This window comes from Excalfactoria chinensis, chromosome 2 (genome assembly GCF_039878825.1).
Source record: "Excalfactoria chinensis isolate bCotChi1 chromosome 2, bCotChi1.hap2, whole genome shotgun sequence".
Taxonomy (NCBI): domain Eukaryota; kingdom Metazoa; phylum Chordata; class Aves; order Galliformes; family Phasianidae; genus Excalfactoria; species Excalfactoria chinensis.
In genome coordinates, this window is record NC_092826.1 from 76,010,948 (window position 1) to 76,026,620 (window position 15,673).

Sequence of the window (15,673 nt, forward strand, 5' to 3'; positions counted from 1 at the left end):
TATTTCCTAAAGGAAATATCTGCCTACATCTCTAGAAATCTGTTCATGTTTAAAATTCTTCCTAAATACATGGACAAAGAAAAGAAGGGGAGAAGTCACAAAGCAGCTCTTCACCAACAGTATTAAAACTAGCCAAAAAAAACAACCAGTATAACAGTGAGAGCTACCTGTAGCTTGCGAATGAAATGAGGAATTTCTGTAACCAATTAAAGTAATCAGCTTAAACATTCGCCTGCAATCTTTGGTGGACTTCAGGAAGAAAATTTACATATAATTAGCCCAAAGAATCTTTTTTGAACATTTAGTGATAGTTCATAAAGCTATAAATATGCAGGTTGACATGGTAACTAAAAGCATTTGCTTATTTTTATTTCATTATCTGAACACCAAACCACAGAGAGAAAGCCCTGCAGGTGGAGGACACCTCTCCTTCCCTTACACCTTTTGGTAAGGTCGCACAAGAGCCAGCACAGACGGGTTCCAGATGCTCTGTTTCTTGACTCTGTTACATTTTGTGTTAAGAACAGCCCTACAGGATTTCAAAAGAAGAACCAATAAGCTTGAATTATTTTAAACTAAAGATTAGCAGCAGCAGAAGGAATACTGGTTCACACAATCATAGATTAATTAAGGTTGAAAAAGACCAATAAGATCGTCCAGTCCAACCTTCAACCCATCATCACTATTCCCACTAAACCACATCGCTCAGTGCCATATCTACTCATTTCTTAACACCTCCAGGGATGGTGTCTCCACCATCTCCCTGGGCAGCAGGTTCCAGTGCCTTACCACTCTTTTGGAGATTTTTTTTCTCCTAATATCCAACCTGAACCTCCCCTGGTGCAGTTAAAGGCCATTACGTCTAGTTCTATCACTGTTACATGGGAGAAGATGCTGACACACCTCACCTCACCACCAACTCCTTTCAGGCTGTTGTAGAAAATAATAAAGTCTCGCATGGGCCTCCTCCACTCTAAACAATCCAAATTCACTCAGCCACTTTCCTGCAGACCCTTCACAGCTTCATTGCCCTTCTCTGGATATAGTCCAGGGTCTCAATGTCTTCCTTGTACCGAGAGGCCCCAGAGTGAACATGGTACTTTGAGCTGCAGTGTTACCAGAACCAAATACAGAGAGAATATCACTGCTGGCTATGCTACTTCTGATACAAGGCAGGATGCCACTGGCTTTCTTAGACACCTGGGCACAATGCTGGCTCACATTCAGATGGCTGTCAACTCAAACACCCAGATCCTTTTCTTTTGTGCAGTTTTCCAGCTGTTTCATCCTAAGCCCATAGCATTTCACGGGTTGTTGTGACCAGAGTGCAAGACTCAGTATTTGGTCTTGTTAAAGCTCATAAAATTGGCCTCGGCTCATTGATCCAGCCTATCCAAGTCCCTCTGAAAATCCATCCTTTCCCCACATAGTTCAGCACTTTCTCCTAACTTGGTGTCATCTGCAAACTTACTGAGGGTTCATTCAATCACCTCGTCAGATCATCAGTGAAGACATCAAAAAGGGCCAGCTCTAGTATTGATCCCTGGGGAACGCCACTTGCAACCAGTTGCTAGCTGAGCTTAACTCCATTCACCATCACTCTCTGAGCCTGTCCATCCAGCCTGTTTTTACCCAGTAGAGAGTATACCTGCACAAACTGTGCGTAGTACAGGCTTAGCAGTCCTCCATGTGTACAGGGGGCTCTGAGTGCCAGGAAAAAAACAAAAGGGACCTCCTACCTCACTTTACTGGGAAAGAGAATTTAACAGGTTTCTTATTGGAATTCTCAGAGAGCACATCAACGAGAACGAAAAGTCAGCTATAGGCTAGTATTTCAGATAGAAAACATATCTGATTCTCAGACAGTCACCTCCCAGTTTTATCTCTGTAAAATACCTCCCCCCACGAACAAGAAATGCACAGATCCACTAACACTCCAGAAGTTCATTAATACTATTGAAGTTATCACAGAGACAAGTAACTAGATGAGCATTTAATACTTACAGTGTCTTTAAAAAACAAAGTTTTACCAGTAATTGCTGGATTTCAAGGATGGCTCAAACAAGGAAACCAAAGAAAAGAGTGATATGTTTCACTAAAGCTTTAATCTTCACATCAAAACTGCAGGAATGATCATTTACATGAGCAACCAAGTGAGTTCAATGTTTGTCCTTCCAACTTTAATATGAGACGATGTTACTTTTGACATTATATGATAAGGTATTGACCTTACAAAAATTAAAAATTAAAAAGAAAAAAAAGAAAAAAAGAAAGAAAAAAGAAAAAGAAAAGAAAATTATATGGATAAAGATATAATTTTTATCCAAAGCCTTTGTAATGTTCCCTCTTAGTAGCACTACTTCATTCCAGATTTTAGCACAGCTGGCTGTCAACAAACACCAGCCTTCTACACTTTTTCCAAACTGAGTACACATCCACTAACAGGTTCTCTGCCACTGTCCATCCTTATGCTTAACCCTCAAGCTACTCTGTCCTACTGTCAGAAAAGATGATTCGACTTTCCTTATTCCCTACAAATTAGAAAGCAAACTTCAGTGTCATCAGAAGTCCTCAGTCAGTCACTGTCTACTTCAGCACTGCCCAAGTACTTGGTATGTATTTTCAGTTGTGTCAGTCCATGGAGTGCACAATCTCATGTATGCTTTCACAGGCAATAGAGATAGGTACAGCCTAATAGGTCATTATGATGCATTTTACCTAATTTAAGCAAAAGAGAAGAGACTTACTAAGGCCAGAACATAATCAGGAAGATTGTATGGAAGGAGGCACACTGACTTGAATCTTCAACAAACAAACATGAAACCCAAGATTTTTGGGCTGGTTCCTCAAATATAAAAAGGCAAGAATCACCATATGCAGCTTACTTTGTACCCCTTGCTGGAACTTTGCCTTTCTTTAGTCAGAACTTATCTGGCTGGCTGCTCATGCATGCACCTTAATTAATAAACAAATGAATAAAACCCCTTCTGATTGCTTTTACATGTTTTTCTAAACATCTGCTTCTACCTACGATGTTAAACAAAGCTGTTCTCTTCTGTAACTCAGCTGGGGAACTTATTTCTTTCTCTCTCTCAGGACACAACTGGGTTTTTCACGTCAATTATCTTAATTGGAAGCAAGCTTAACCCATTTCCCAATTACAGCTCCAGCTTATTAGAACAAACAAACTCTCAAACCTCCTTTAATAAAATATAATACGACCAAAAACACCCCAAAGAACAAACATAAGCTTTGATAACGAGACACTGAAAAATGGAGTGAATGAAAGAGCTCTGGCAAGGGAAAGAGTGAGGCACTTAGGAAGCTGGTGGAGTGGCAAGAGACGGTGGGGTCTAATTGTCCAGCTTAATCTCTGGTGTTGCATTCATTCCTGCAAGTCTGCATACTGATGGCTCACAAAGGGTGTGCTCTTCAATCTGTCACTCACTGCATTTGATTTTCTCCCCCACTTACCAAACAAAACACTGAGCCAGATGCATCTTTGTTTTGTCACCACTGGGCATTTTGGTGGCCCTGTTTCCTTACAGTTTAATTATGGAGCCAGGTTCTTCCTCCCTCCCTCACTTCTCTCCCAGCCTTTGTCACTCATGTTAAGGTGGACACGAACCTAACACCTGTTATCAAAGACAAAGAGCCTAAAGAAATAAAAGGAATCCAGTGGCAAGAGGGGAAACCCACCCGTTAACTGCTCCACATGATGGCTGGGTTGGCCATGCCTCTTCATGTGGCCTTCTGTCTCCTGCTTACTTATTTTTATTGCAATGTCAATGCATCAAAGCTACAAATTCCAGTACTAGACAAACCTTTCAGTACAGATTTGTGAACATACGGTGTCTTTACTTTTCTGTTTGGCTTCCTGTGGCCATCACCAGCTTTTTCAGAGGCACACACCCTTTACACACACACTGGATGCGAATCTAAGAAGCTGTGCACAGAAATTGTTCCACCACCTACATGCATAGAGCAGAGGGTAAATGGGCAAAATATTTAGCCCACAAAGTTATAACATTCCACCCACCTGCAGCATTTGCCAGTCACAGAACCAATAACAACTGTTTCCCCTAGCAAAGCTCAAATGTTCTGAGGTAGCAGCTATGGTGATGTTCTGATTCTGTTGTTTTCTGGTATTGTCAACATTTCTCTAAACAACATTTACAGTTGTTTTTGAGTAACAGAAGAAAGTCAAAACTAAACTTTGAGATTCACCGTTCTAATATCTTGGTATTTAATCAACCTGTAATATAATATTGATTGCAGATGCCCTGGAGAAAAAGAGATTGGTACTTTTCTTTAGAGCAAATACTTCATATAGCTCTTTATTGCAGTAAGAGCCTTTCAAATGTTTTGATACCAAATATCCATCTGGCCCATGGGCTCGATCGCTTCCACAGTCAGAATTTTAACATTGATTCTAGCAGGAGTGAAATGGGACGCCTGGAAGACAATACATGTTAACTGTGAGATGGCCAGGAGGAACTGCAGCAGAGGGACTCACATTATAGATTTTGCTCATGAGGGCTATGAAATGAAGGCACTGTGTGTGAAGAAAGATTTCCGGCAGAAGGACTATAATATACAAACTGTTGTAAGAAGATTTTGCTTTGTTACTCACTAACAGTTACCTTGCAATACAAAAAAAACCTAAAAACTCACTCACTGTTATGTCCGCTGTTGCCAGCAGGTCACATCCCTGGTGTAGACGGTCATGATTTTGTGCTGGTTCTGGCTGCTCCTCCTGCATACTCAACAGCTACAGTAACTGCACCAAAGCTGAACTGCAGATTGATTTCATTTGTCTCCTATTTTGGCATCTCTTTTCTTCTATCCACTGCATAGCCTACATACATTGATAAATGTGCACTATATATTAATCACACACATATAAAGCTGTTTAGTGAATGATGGCACAGTCTCATCATTCTTTCTACCTCTCCTTTTGAAGCCCTGCTGGATGCATAGCTGCATCTCACTGTCCACCTCTATCAGTGTTATCAGACTGCTTATACCTCCCTCTGCCTTTGGGGCTGTGCATACACCATGTACCAGGTGCTGAGGACAAGACCGAAGGTCCAGAAAGGAGCATTTGGCAGGTCTTTTATTTTTATGGGGAAAACAGCTGCCAGATAGCACTCATCCCAGGCCCCCAGCCCCACAGCACCAACCATGGAAAAAGAAGAATAGAGCTTGTGCTCACCTCACCTGAAGACAAAGAGGTGTGGACAGAGGCAGGAAACATAAAGGAGTGCTGAGGGTAGGCTGAAGAAACGCTGTCCCTAACAGAAATGTAAGTTAGACCATCAATGGACATGTTTACTTTTCTCCCATAACCCCGCACCATTAATATCGCAAATCTGGGCAACGTTGGCGCCTTTCTTTCTTCAGCTCCAGAACAAGGATTCAAATGGCGTCATTTGAGAAAATACTTTTGCACTTGTGAAGACCAGAACAATCTTTTTGAAGAATGTTATCTGTAGCTCCCATCATCTCTTTGAGTCATTTGTGGCTCATACCACACTGAAAACTATAATGAAGTTGTGCAGGGCAAGTAACTGGAACCAGGTGTATCAGAGTAAATGCTGATGTGCTGCAGGTATGAGAGCTCACTCTCATGATAAATTTACCACCCGTGGTGTTGTGCATTGTCAGTCACAGTCCTCAAAGCCTTGCTGCCTTTCTGCATTAGATTTCTCATCTATTTACTGTAACAGCTTCACATCATTTACAATGAAGTCAGTATAAGCATACTTGTGTAAAGAAGCTTTGGAGAGTAAACTCATCAACATATGCGCATACTCTAGGACAGGGTTCATTAACACAATTAATGTCCTGTCCACAAACTTGCTGCATTTGAAGGGACTGCAACAGTGCTCACTTCTTTGAGATTGGCTCTGTGCAAATGTTATCGGAATTCCTCTCTGCTGTAAGTGACAAAATGAGGGCCTGCTTAATTTCCTATTGCATTCTATATTAATGCAATGCTCTCCTGCTGTTGCCAGTGGTTCTGCACCTGTATGGGCATGGCTGTCTAAACAGATGATCTTTGCCATGTCCTGATTTTATGAAGTTAACTTTGTTTGCTGCATTGTAATTACATTTAATTTGCCCTGAGCTGCACAGATTAGTTGAATAAATAACACTTTAGTATGTATTGGTAGTAAAAGGTCTTGGAGATAGTTTGTTTAGAAGAAAAAAGGAAGGAAACAAAGTCCCAAGCCTTCCATTACCACATGTGGACAGACGGCTACATCTGTGCAGAGCACAGAATAAGGCAAGGAATATTTTACCACGTTATCAAAGGGGGAAAAGTAATAAGGTTGCCAAACATTTAGTGTTACTGATACATTTAAAGATCCAGCATGCAAGCTGTTCTGTACCTGAACAGTCTAAAGATCACACACGTGAGATGTTTATATAAGCAGGTTCTTTCTGCGCTACAGGTTAACCTGATGCAATAATTCATTTTTTCAAAGGGCTATTCTTGTTTTGAAAAAAGGTCTTGCTTCCTATGTTTTCTACTATTTACTTCTATATACATGCTAGAGCAAATGAGTCTGCCGGGCATAAAGACAGCTTATGACTCAGACCTGTTGAAAGTTGTATGAAGAATTAGTATGTATTTATATTTTGCATTCCCTTATCTCTGGCTGAATTGAAAGACTTGATGCTTGGATTTCAAATATTTATTTTTAAAACCATTTTAGTTACTCTAGAAGAATTTAACCAGGGAAACACTATCAGTCTTTTTAACAGGAGTGGCACAAATAGTATCTCTATAACATGGTGCCTATTGTACTCAATGGCTGAGCAACAGAAAAGCACAATGCTCCTTCAAATTCCCCCACGCAAAAGAAAGGTGATTTTCTTTATTCAGGTTCCTTGAAGTAAGAAAGAAAGGGAGAGAAGATAGATGAAGCTCTTTGTGGTACTGCTTAGAAGCAAAGGTTGATCATGAAGTACAGCACCGTTTTTAAACGTTTCGAAATGTAAAATAGAGATGCATTCAGACCGTCCTCATAAATGGACCATTCTAGTTGAAACTCTGAGAAATGAATTCCTGGCTCTGCTTCTTTTCACTGAGAAAGAAAACATAGTGGCCTTCTGGGGCAAGATCTTTAAAGATTTTCGATGAGATTTATATGGCTGAAAGAGCTCTCAGAGACAAATCGATATAACTAAGTACAGCGCTCTCCTACAATCACGCTGATCCGGAAAACTGGCTGCATCATCACAGGGCTGTCATTTTCTCACTTGCTTTGTGCAAGATTGCCTAGGGTTTCTCACAACACTGAAACCAAACCCTCTGGATGACAGCAGCAGCAGGGGCTCAGGAGTTGCATCGCCTTCAGTCTGATGGCTGCCACACACATTTATTTCCCTGATCAACTTGAGCTTCCTCATCCCTGGCCCTGCATTGCCATACAGGCACGTTTTCAGAGTGTGTCTGTCCCTCTATCAGATGATCTTTTCAACTGGTTAACAAATACGAGGCCAAAGATTGCGCTAGTGTATTCTTACCCTCCTTATAGCACCATACAATTTCTTTATTGAGGGATACTGCCCAGAGATGTTCTGGATGCCCTGTCCCTGGAGGTGTTCAAGGCCAGGTTGTATGGGGCGCTGGGCAGCCTGGTCTCATACTAGATATGGAGGCTGGTAGCCCTGCATGTGGCAGGGTGGTTGGAGTTTGATGACCCTTGAGGTCCCTTCAAACCCAGGCCATTCTATAATTCTATGATATTTTTTCAGACTACTTGCATTGCATTGGATCCACTGGCTGCGTGTTTCAGGTTATCAGTTACTCACTCCTTCCACATCAGGTGAGCTGATTGTACAACGTCTGTTTTGCTTGGCCTTTTTTGCATTCAAAACACCTTGTATGGTTCCTTAGCATTACCTCAATCCTGTTTTGTGGCCAAGAAGCTGTGCAGAGCAGGGCCTCGCCACTCCCAGTTCTGCATGGAGAAAAGGGGCAGCTCCCACCAAGCAAGCATACCTCAACTAGGTAGCAGAGAGCTAAAGGAATTCAGGTATAAACTCTTAAAAATTAAGAATTTAAGGATTAGAAACTGAGCCAGCCAGGTCACTTAAATCCTGGTAGGACCTCTACATGCAGGTCAATGTGCTTACATGCAGCCTGGCCCTTGGTAGGAAAACAGAAAGGGAAAGCATCTGAAGCACAAAATGCAAACTGAATGTCCCTCTTGTATTTTTAAGTGCAGATCACAGGTTCTTTGCTATGCTTGTTTAAGTGCACACACCCAACACAGCCATGGACCACAGGTTCTGCAGACTATGCAAGTTCAAGATGTTAGCAAGTAGATATATGCCAGTGAGGAATCAAAACAGTAGGAATACAAAATCCTACTTGAAAAATGAAGGCTACAGATTTTATCTTTTTCACCACTGCAGCAGCTGCCATAGCAAAACAAGATGTTTTCTTCTGATGAACACTAAAAACACAACACAGCATGTCAAAGTGGTGATATCAGGCTGTACTTTGTGGAAACACCCTTCAAACCATTTTAAGGTACGTTCTGCTACTTACAATTAGCCTGAAATGAACAGGATAGAAGTTCACATATAAAATTAGCTAAGATTCTAAGCTGTACTATAGTGATAAAAGAGATGAGGAGGATACAAATTAGGGAAACAACAGAAGAAAGAAAGAAAAGGAACTAAAGGGAGCAGCACAGTGGAAAAGTGAAACCTCAGGAGGAAAATGAACATAGCCTGTAAATACCTTCAAGGTGACAATGTAAATGAAGGCAGGAAATTACACCAAGTCTCAGAAGAGAACAGAAAAAGAAGTAATGGCCATAAGCAAAGGAAGGAAGAATTTAGGCTAAGTATGAGCAAAAATCAAAGAGTAACATTACTAGTGAAATAAATACAAAAGTAGCTGAGATGCAATTACTGGCCACATTTAGGAACACTAGACAAAGAAGAATGAGGCAGATCTGTAAAATTTAAGTTTTGAGAGGAAAAAAGAGGAATGTCTTCCTCCTTGGCACTCCACCTATGACTTTTCTCCACAATGGTCTGATCAACTTCAGAGTTCAGATTCTGTTACTTGCAACATATGTACCTATTGTTTCATTACAACTGCTTGTTCATAATCTTTTTTCTTTTGTGACAGCTGACATAAGTGCTATTCTCTCTCTCTCTCTCTTTTTTTTTAATCTTATTTGACTTCTCATCAGTTATACTTCAGTCGCTGCAGATCCTCAGTTCATCTCATCATTTTGTTCGCTCTTCCATCCAGCTTTTGCAATCAGTACAGAGATGCCTCTTTTGCAGCAAGCACTAATTTGACTCCGTGTTCCTTCAGTTGCATTTGCCCAAAACTCTTTGAATTGTCATGTTGCAAGAGAGCCCGTAGCTGTTCAGATGTAAGTGGCCACTGTTAAAAGCTGTGCAAATGGGTGACCCTTGTTCAACACGGGGGTGGCTTTCAATAGCTCCTTTCTTTCAAGAGACATCTGTGTTTCACTAAGTACGTTATAATTTAGTACACGGAATAGGTGTTGTTTCATCAACACTATCTCCCTGATATTTTGATGAACTGTAAATTCACATTTTTAAAGTCTCTGTTACTCACATGCCAAGGTTTCATTTCAAGGTTCAACTTTCAGCACAATAAAGACACTTATTAAAGTCAAGGGAAGGATCCTAATGACTCAGATGAGCTAAAAATGAGGACTTACACTCCTATTCAAGTTTAAGTAACCCAGAACATAAATTTGCCATTTGGATCCCTTCACAGGTAGTCAGTACAATAGCTTCCACTTCAGCTATCGTAGTAATGTAATTCAGTGCTCTGCCCTCAGTCCCCATCACAGCTCTCGATACCTTTGTACACAAGCACTCAGAAACCAAAAACAGACTTACATTCCTAATATTGTACCATCAATTGAGAAGTGCTCTTTTCTGCTTTTGCAGATGGGCAATTGACACTCAGTTAGAAAGGACCTGGGGGCTCACATAACCACAAGGACCCGTGTCAAAAGGACTTTTATAGTGTTCCAGCTGACCTTCAGCTTTCCTGGAAAAATCACCAGAACTTCAGTTTCTCAGCATAGTGGAAACCATCAAGTGGGGAAAGCTGGATGGAGCCATAGCATGGCTGTGGATGCCAGAGCAAGTTGATGCAGCAGTAAAAATCACGTACCAGCCCAGGGACATCAGTGGGAGACAAAAAGGGTTGAAAAAGAAGACAAAGTTCATAGTGTTTTAACAGTTATCTCCTCATTTTGTCATTCTAAACTTGCCCTTCCCGAGTTAATTAATGGCCACTGCTAGAGAAACAACACAGGCTACAGCTTTTACCCCTCTTCCATGTTTTCCATAGCACTGATGAACCCCTGGGACATAACCTCTGTGAATGCACTCTCATTAACTTTCTACTAATTAGTCTCATATCATTTATGAGGTATACTATCTGGGGATTTTATATAGTTTAACACATTAAAAAATAAAGTTTCTTGACATTTGAATACACTCTCACTTAGGAGAAACTGTCACTCCTCCTCACATCTGCACTTAATGGGATGGTGGAGGGGGTCATATGGGGATAAAGAATCATCCTCCCCACAGCAAAGACTATGCAGTGTTAAGGTGGCTATGCCAGGCTAACTCAATTTGAGCATTTGTGTCTTAATTAGAGCGATATGCCACACATTTAAAGCCCAGATTCAGCTTATTTAACAGTGAGCACCAGACGACTAATCACAAAGATAAAGGAGCTGTCACCCTTTGGTTCTCAGACAAGAAAAGCACATCTAGCAGGTGACTCATCCTGCCTAAGCCATGAACCAGCCTCTGGAGGGGCTGCCTTCTCCCTGCATTCACATAGCAGTAGGTCTAAGTACCTATTACTTGGTAGAATGAATTTCAAACTTAGAGTTTCATACTGCAGATGAACTTAGCAGGAATTCTTTGGTTTGGGTCACGTTTTCTATAGATGCAACCTGTCATAGTTCCATGTCATTTCAGCCATAAAAACCCATTATGCCAGCCTATGCATCTCTCCACTGTCCTGTGTTCACATGCATTTAAGCCAAAGTGATTCAACTTTCATCCTAGATAAGCAGAAGCCCGATTTGTTCACTTCCTTCACAGAAATAAGTTGGCTATGGTACTTAAACATAGAAGTTACTGCAAAGCCAGCTACATTCACACTTTGCTGGTGTTTACCTTCAGCAAAGTAACAGCTCTCAGTCATTCCTTCACTTTCTTCTCCTCCTTGGAGATGAGGGAGGAATCACTGAGGGTTCAACTTCTGAAAGAGCCACGAGTCAAGAGGAGCTTTTTTTCTCTGTCTTCACAGAGTATCCTATGGGCGTTCTCCTCCAGAGTTGCCTTCTTTACATATGCCTCCTTGTACAGAAAAATTGCTGAACAAAAGAAGCTGAGTTCAGGTGAACAACTCGAGCTGTAATACAAGTTTTAAGACAGAACGATGTGATCTATTCTGAAAGTCCCTGATGATTTATTTAGTGGGCATATTTTTACATTGTTTCCTTTAATATCAGAGAAAAGGTGCCTTTGGAGACACACAGCTTTTATCTCACCTGCTTTAAAATCACACCACAGATCTCGAAAGAAAGGCTATGCCGTGTCAGAATTTAAAAGATTCACCTTATGGCTGTCACCTAAAGTAGATGAAATACGTACCACAGAGTTTTAAATGACTGCTTACGCTGCCGATCATAGTCAATACTACGGAGTCAGGTTCTCGACTGAATGATACAAGTTTTCACTGTTCTTCAGAAAGTGATGAAACTGAATCATTTTATACGAGAAAAGAATCTGGCCCTTAAATTTCAACTTCATCTGAATCCAAAGTAATTTCATCTACTTGAATAATTTATCATAACCTATTTTTCATTAATGTGACTATGCTCTCATTCCTCTCATGCTTGGTACTTAGCGTAGCTCTACTGCAGAAAACAACTATGTGAAATTAGAACTTTCTTACTCAGCAAATCCCTTTCCTGCGTGAAGTCAGGAAGAGCTCTGTTTAACTTACCATAAAAAATACTAAAGTCTATTGCTTTATTTATTTATTTTAGAGTCAATAGAACTGAGGGGAAGCAAACAGGATTTGGAGCCTGTGTATTTACAGAACTATTCACTCAACTACAGGGACACCTGCACAGCCTCTATGTCTCCAGATTATAACTGTAAGACAATGGAGAGCTGCAAGTACAAATAAAACTTGGAAAGCTCTTGCCAGTGATGGCATGCAAGTTGAAACAACCTGTGTCCCAAGATCCAGATGATGTGCTCAACTCAACATAAACACTGTCATGCTTAAAATTACCTGCAGGTATAAGCTCTGCAGAATCTGGGCCACCACAAGTCAGAGTCATAGAATCATTTGAGTTGAAAGGGATCCATAAAGACCATCTTCATTCATAGAACCATTTGAACTGGGAGGGACCCTTAGAGGCCATCTAGTCCAACTGCCCTGCAGTGAACAGGGACACCTGCAGCTACATCACGTTGCTCAGAGCCCTGTCCAGGACTGGACACCCACCACCTCTCTGGGCAACCCATTCCAGTGATCAACCTAGGGACAAAAATACAAATCCATCTATCTGTAGGTAACCATTTCCTGCACTAACCCTCTATTTAGTAAAAATAAATTTTCTAACCAGACAGTGTTCCAAAATCAAGTAAGATTTGGGGACAGTTTCTTACACTGCAACAAAGAAACCAACTGCTCTTTCAGAGACAGATTAAGTAACATCAGCATAAAGTCTTCTCTCTTGTGGAAGAAAACATAATTTGAGGCAATGTATCTTCCCATAGATCCAAAATACTAATATTTTACTTCTCAAGAGAAATTAATTCTAAAACTTACATTAGAAATTTCAAATTAGCATCTCTTCAAGACTGTCATTAAAGACAGGCAATACAAAGGCAGAAACTTTCAAAACAGTTCAGTTTCCCTTTGCCATAAAATGCTTTTCATCCCCAGAAAATTCTTCAAATTTAGAGTCTCTAACATATGACTAAATTTAAAGTCACTTAGGCTGACAAAAGGTAAAGGGCAAACGAGTTATAAGGGCAAGTGGGTCATCAGAAGTCTCTCTCTTTGGGTTTGATGCAGTGAAAAATATCCACAGTCTTCTGAATAACTGAAGTCCCAAAAGGCCACAAATCCTAGCTTTGCAACAGGCCAACCTATTCCACACAAAGGTCAGTATCGTTAAATGGAATAAACAGACCAATCCTATAGCCAGAAATGACAGATCTGCCTAGAAGGTGAAGAAGTCATGCAGCTGTCTCTCTGGGCCTCCTTCACTCCTACACTTGTACAGTCCCAGACCTCTTTACACATGCCATACTCATCTGCTTCACTCCATACAAACACATAGATACACACATCTCTATGGTGCATGCACACAGGTCAACATGTGGGAAACCACCTGTGGAGTATGGCCCAAGCATCGCCTGATGAAGAAGGGGAGAGGTCGTGCAAGACTGGAGAAGAGGATGAGGCATAGTACGGTAGCCATCCTATGATTAGTGATGAGAACTGCCCCTACCAGTGCAGGCTGGATTAGGCCACAGCTGTGTCTCTGTCACTGCCTTATCTATGCCTAACCACATGCCTAGTACTCATGCCCAGGGCCAGAACTGTGACATGTAGTCATCATGGAAAAGAGGAAGCGTGCCATTGCCAAAAACATGGAGACCATACAACTGTGTGAAGATTAATATATAAAAAATTCCTCATGTTTTTGGAAACTTAAGGAACCCCATTGGAAGTTCCTCTGCTTTTCTGTAAAGTCATGAGTTTTTCATAGCCCTGCTTATATATCAGTCTGCGTACCTTGTAACAGTGTGCCCAATCTTTGCTTAACATAGTAAACCAGATGTAATAAAGGCATAAGGTCAGGATGCTGGAGGACAGCTTTTGGAGCTCCCCTCAGCTGGCCTGAGACCCCCAGCATACATCTCTATTCCCCAGACCCCACAGCATGATGGACAAGCCAAACAGACAGGTCATACAACATCTTCTACCCTAATTTACCTTCCCCGTAATACGTATAACGTTGAAATACTGACTAATCATAGGCTAATACATTGCTTAGAATACCTGTAATTATAGATCACGCCTTCAACAGCTTGCACAGGATACATTTAATACATTGTTTTGGTACACCCGATCTGTGTCAGTGAAGTGTGCCATAGTCAGTCTTCTTGCTGGACAAAACAAACGAGGGAACAAAATGGGACACTACCAGGTAATCTATCACTAAATAATAGTGATGTAACATAATATACTAAATTACATGGAGGTAAATGATCTCTTCCATATGCCTCCTACCTTCTGGACCTCTGTTGCTGCTTCCTCACCATCTCTCAAGACATGCTGTTTCAGCCTATGACTTGCATGCTCCCCCCTACCTTCTTGCTGGTGAACATGAACTTGTTGCATGGCTACTGGCTGTCCTGGGAGCCAGCATGCAGCATGCCAGGGTCACAGAGACACTAAAAAAAAACATGGAACCAAGGAAATAAGGAAATTGCTTTGGCACTCTTCAATCAAGTATTATGCAGAAATGAGAGCACAGCTGTTTGCACATTGATTTTCCCTTGTGACCAGGCTGGAAATATATTGCATACGCTTAGAGCCACTCTAACCTCAAACATGTTGTGTTCTACTCGCATGCTGCATGTCACCAAGGCCGATGGGTGAGCCCCAGAGTGACAAACCAGATCTGCCCAGCAGGATCTGAACATCAAAGGCAAGGAAATGTCGACACACTGGCTGCAGAGGGAGACTACATACAGTACCCACTGTTTGGATTTTCCATTGGTCTCTTTTCTAACTTTTTCTAATTCCTTCCATGAGCTTTCAATTTGAACGAGGTGACAGAAAAACACATTCAAGTCTGCTACGTGAGAAATTTAAAATGTTGGCATTAATGTAGAAATAAAATAGCTCCCACCTCTAAAGTTAAAAGCCGTAAATAAAGAGCTACATGGTATGGAGAGAGGATGAACCTCAGCTGGGGCTTGGAAGACTCAGGTTTTGTTCTCATTTCTACCCTTTACCTACTCTGTGACTTTGTGCAAGTCATTGCTTTCTTTCTATTTCTTTCTGGGTCAGGGACTGCCTGTCATTTTATGCTCATACAGCAGCTGGCATGAAAAGCCCTAGCAATGATCTCTGGATACCACTACAATACAAACAGTGTTTTAATACCTGTTAAACAAGGAGCACAGAGAAAACATTTTTGTTCCTTGGTAAAAAGCTTTCACATTGTAATGAGTGAAAACTTTATTCGTAGTATTCACACAGTGCAGGATGTATTTGTCTTAATCCCCAAAACATATTCAGATATGTCCCTAATTAAGCTCCAGAAATCTATTAGAAAATTGCTAGAGTATTTCCTACCTCTATCACTTGAGATATTGAACTTTTATTGCCTCTTTTCTAATTCTCATAAAAAGTATTGATTGTTATATCTTACCCTTTAGATTTATACCCTACTTTTGCATAAAACTGAATTCCTCCTTCATTTCCTTTTGAATTATCGTTATCCCAAGCAGAGGGCCAAACTGTATTTATGTTACATTGAAACCTGGTGTTTTTGGCATATATATCAAAGTGGTTAATATATTTTTCTGTCCAAGC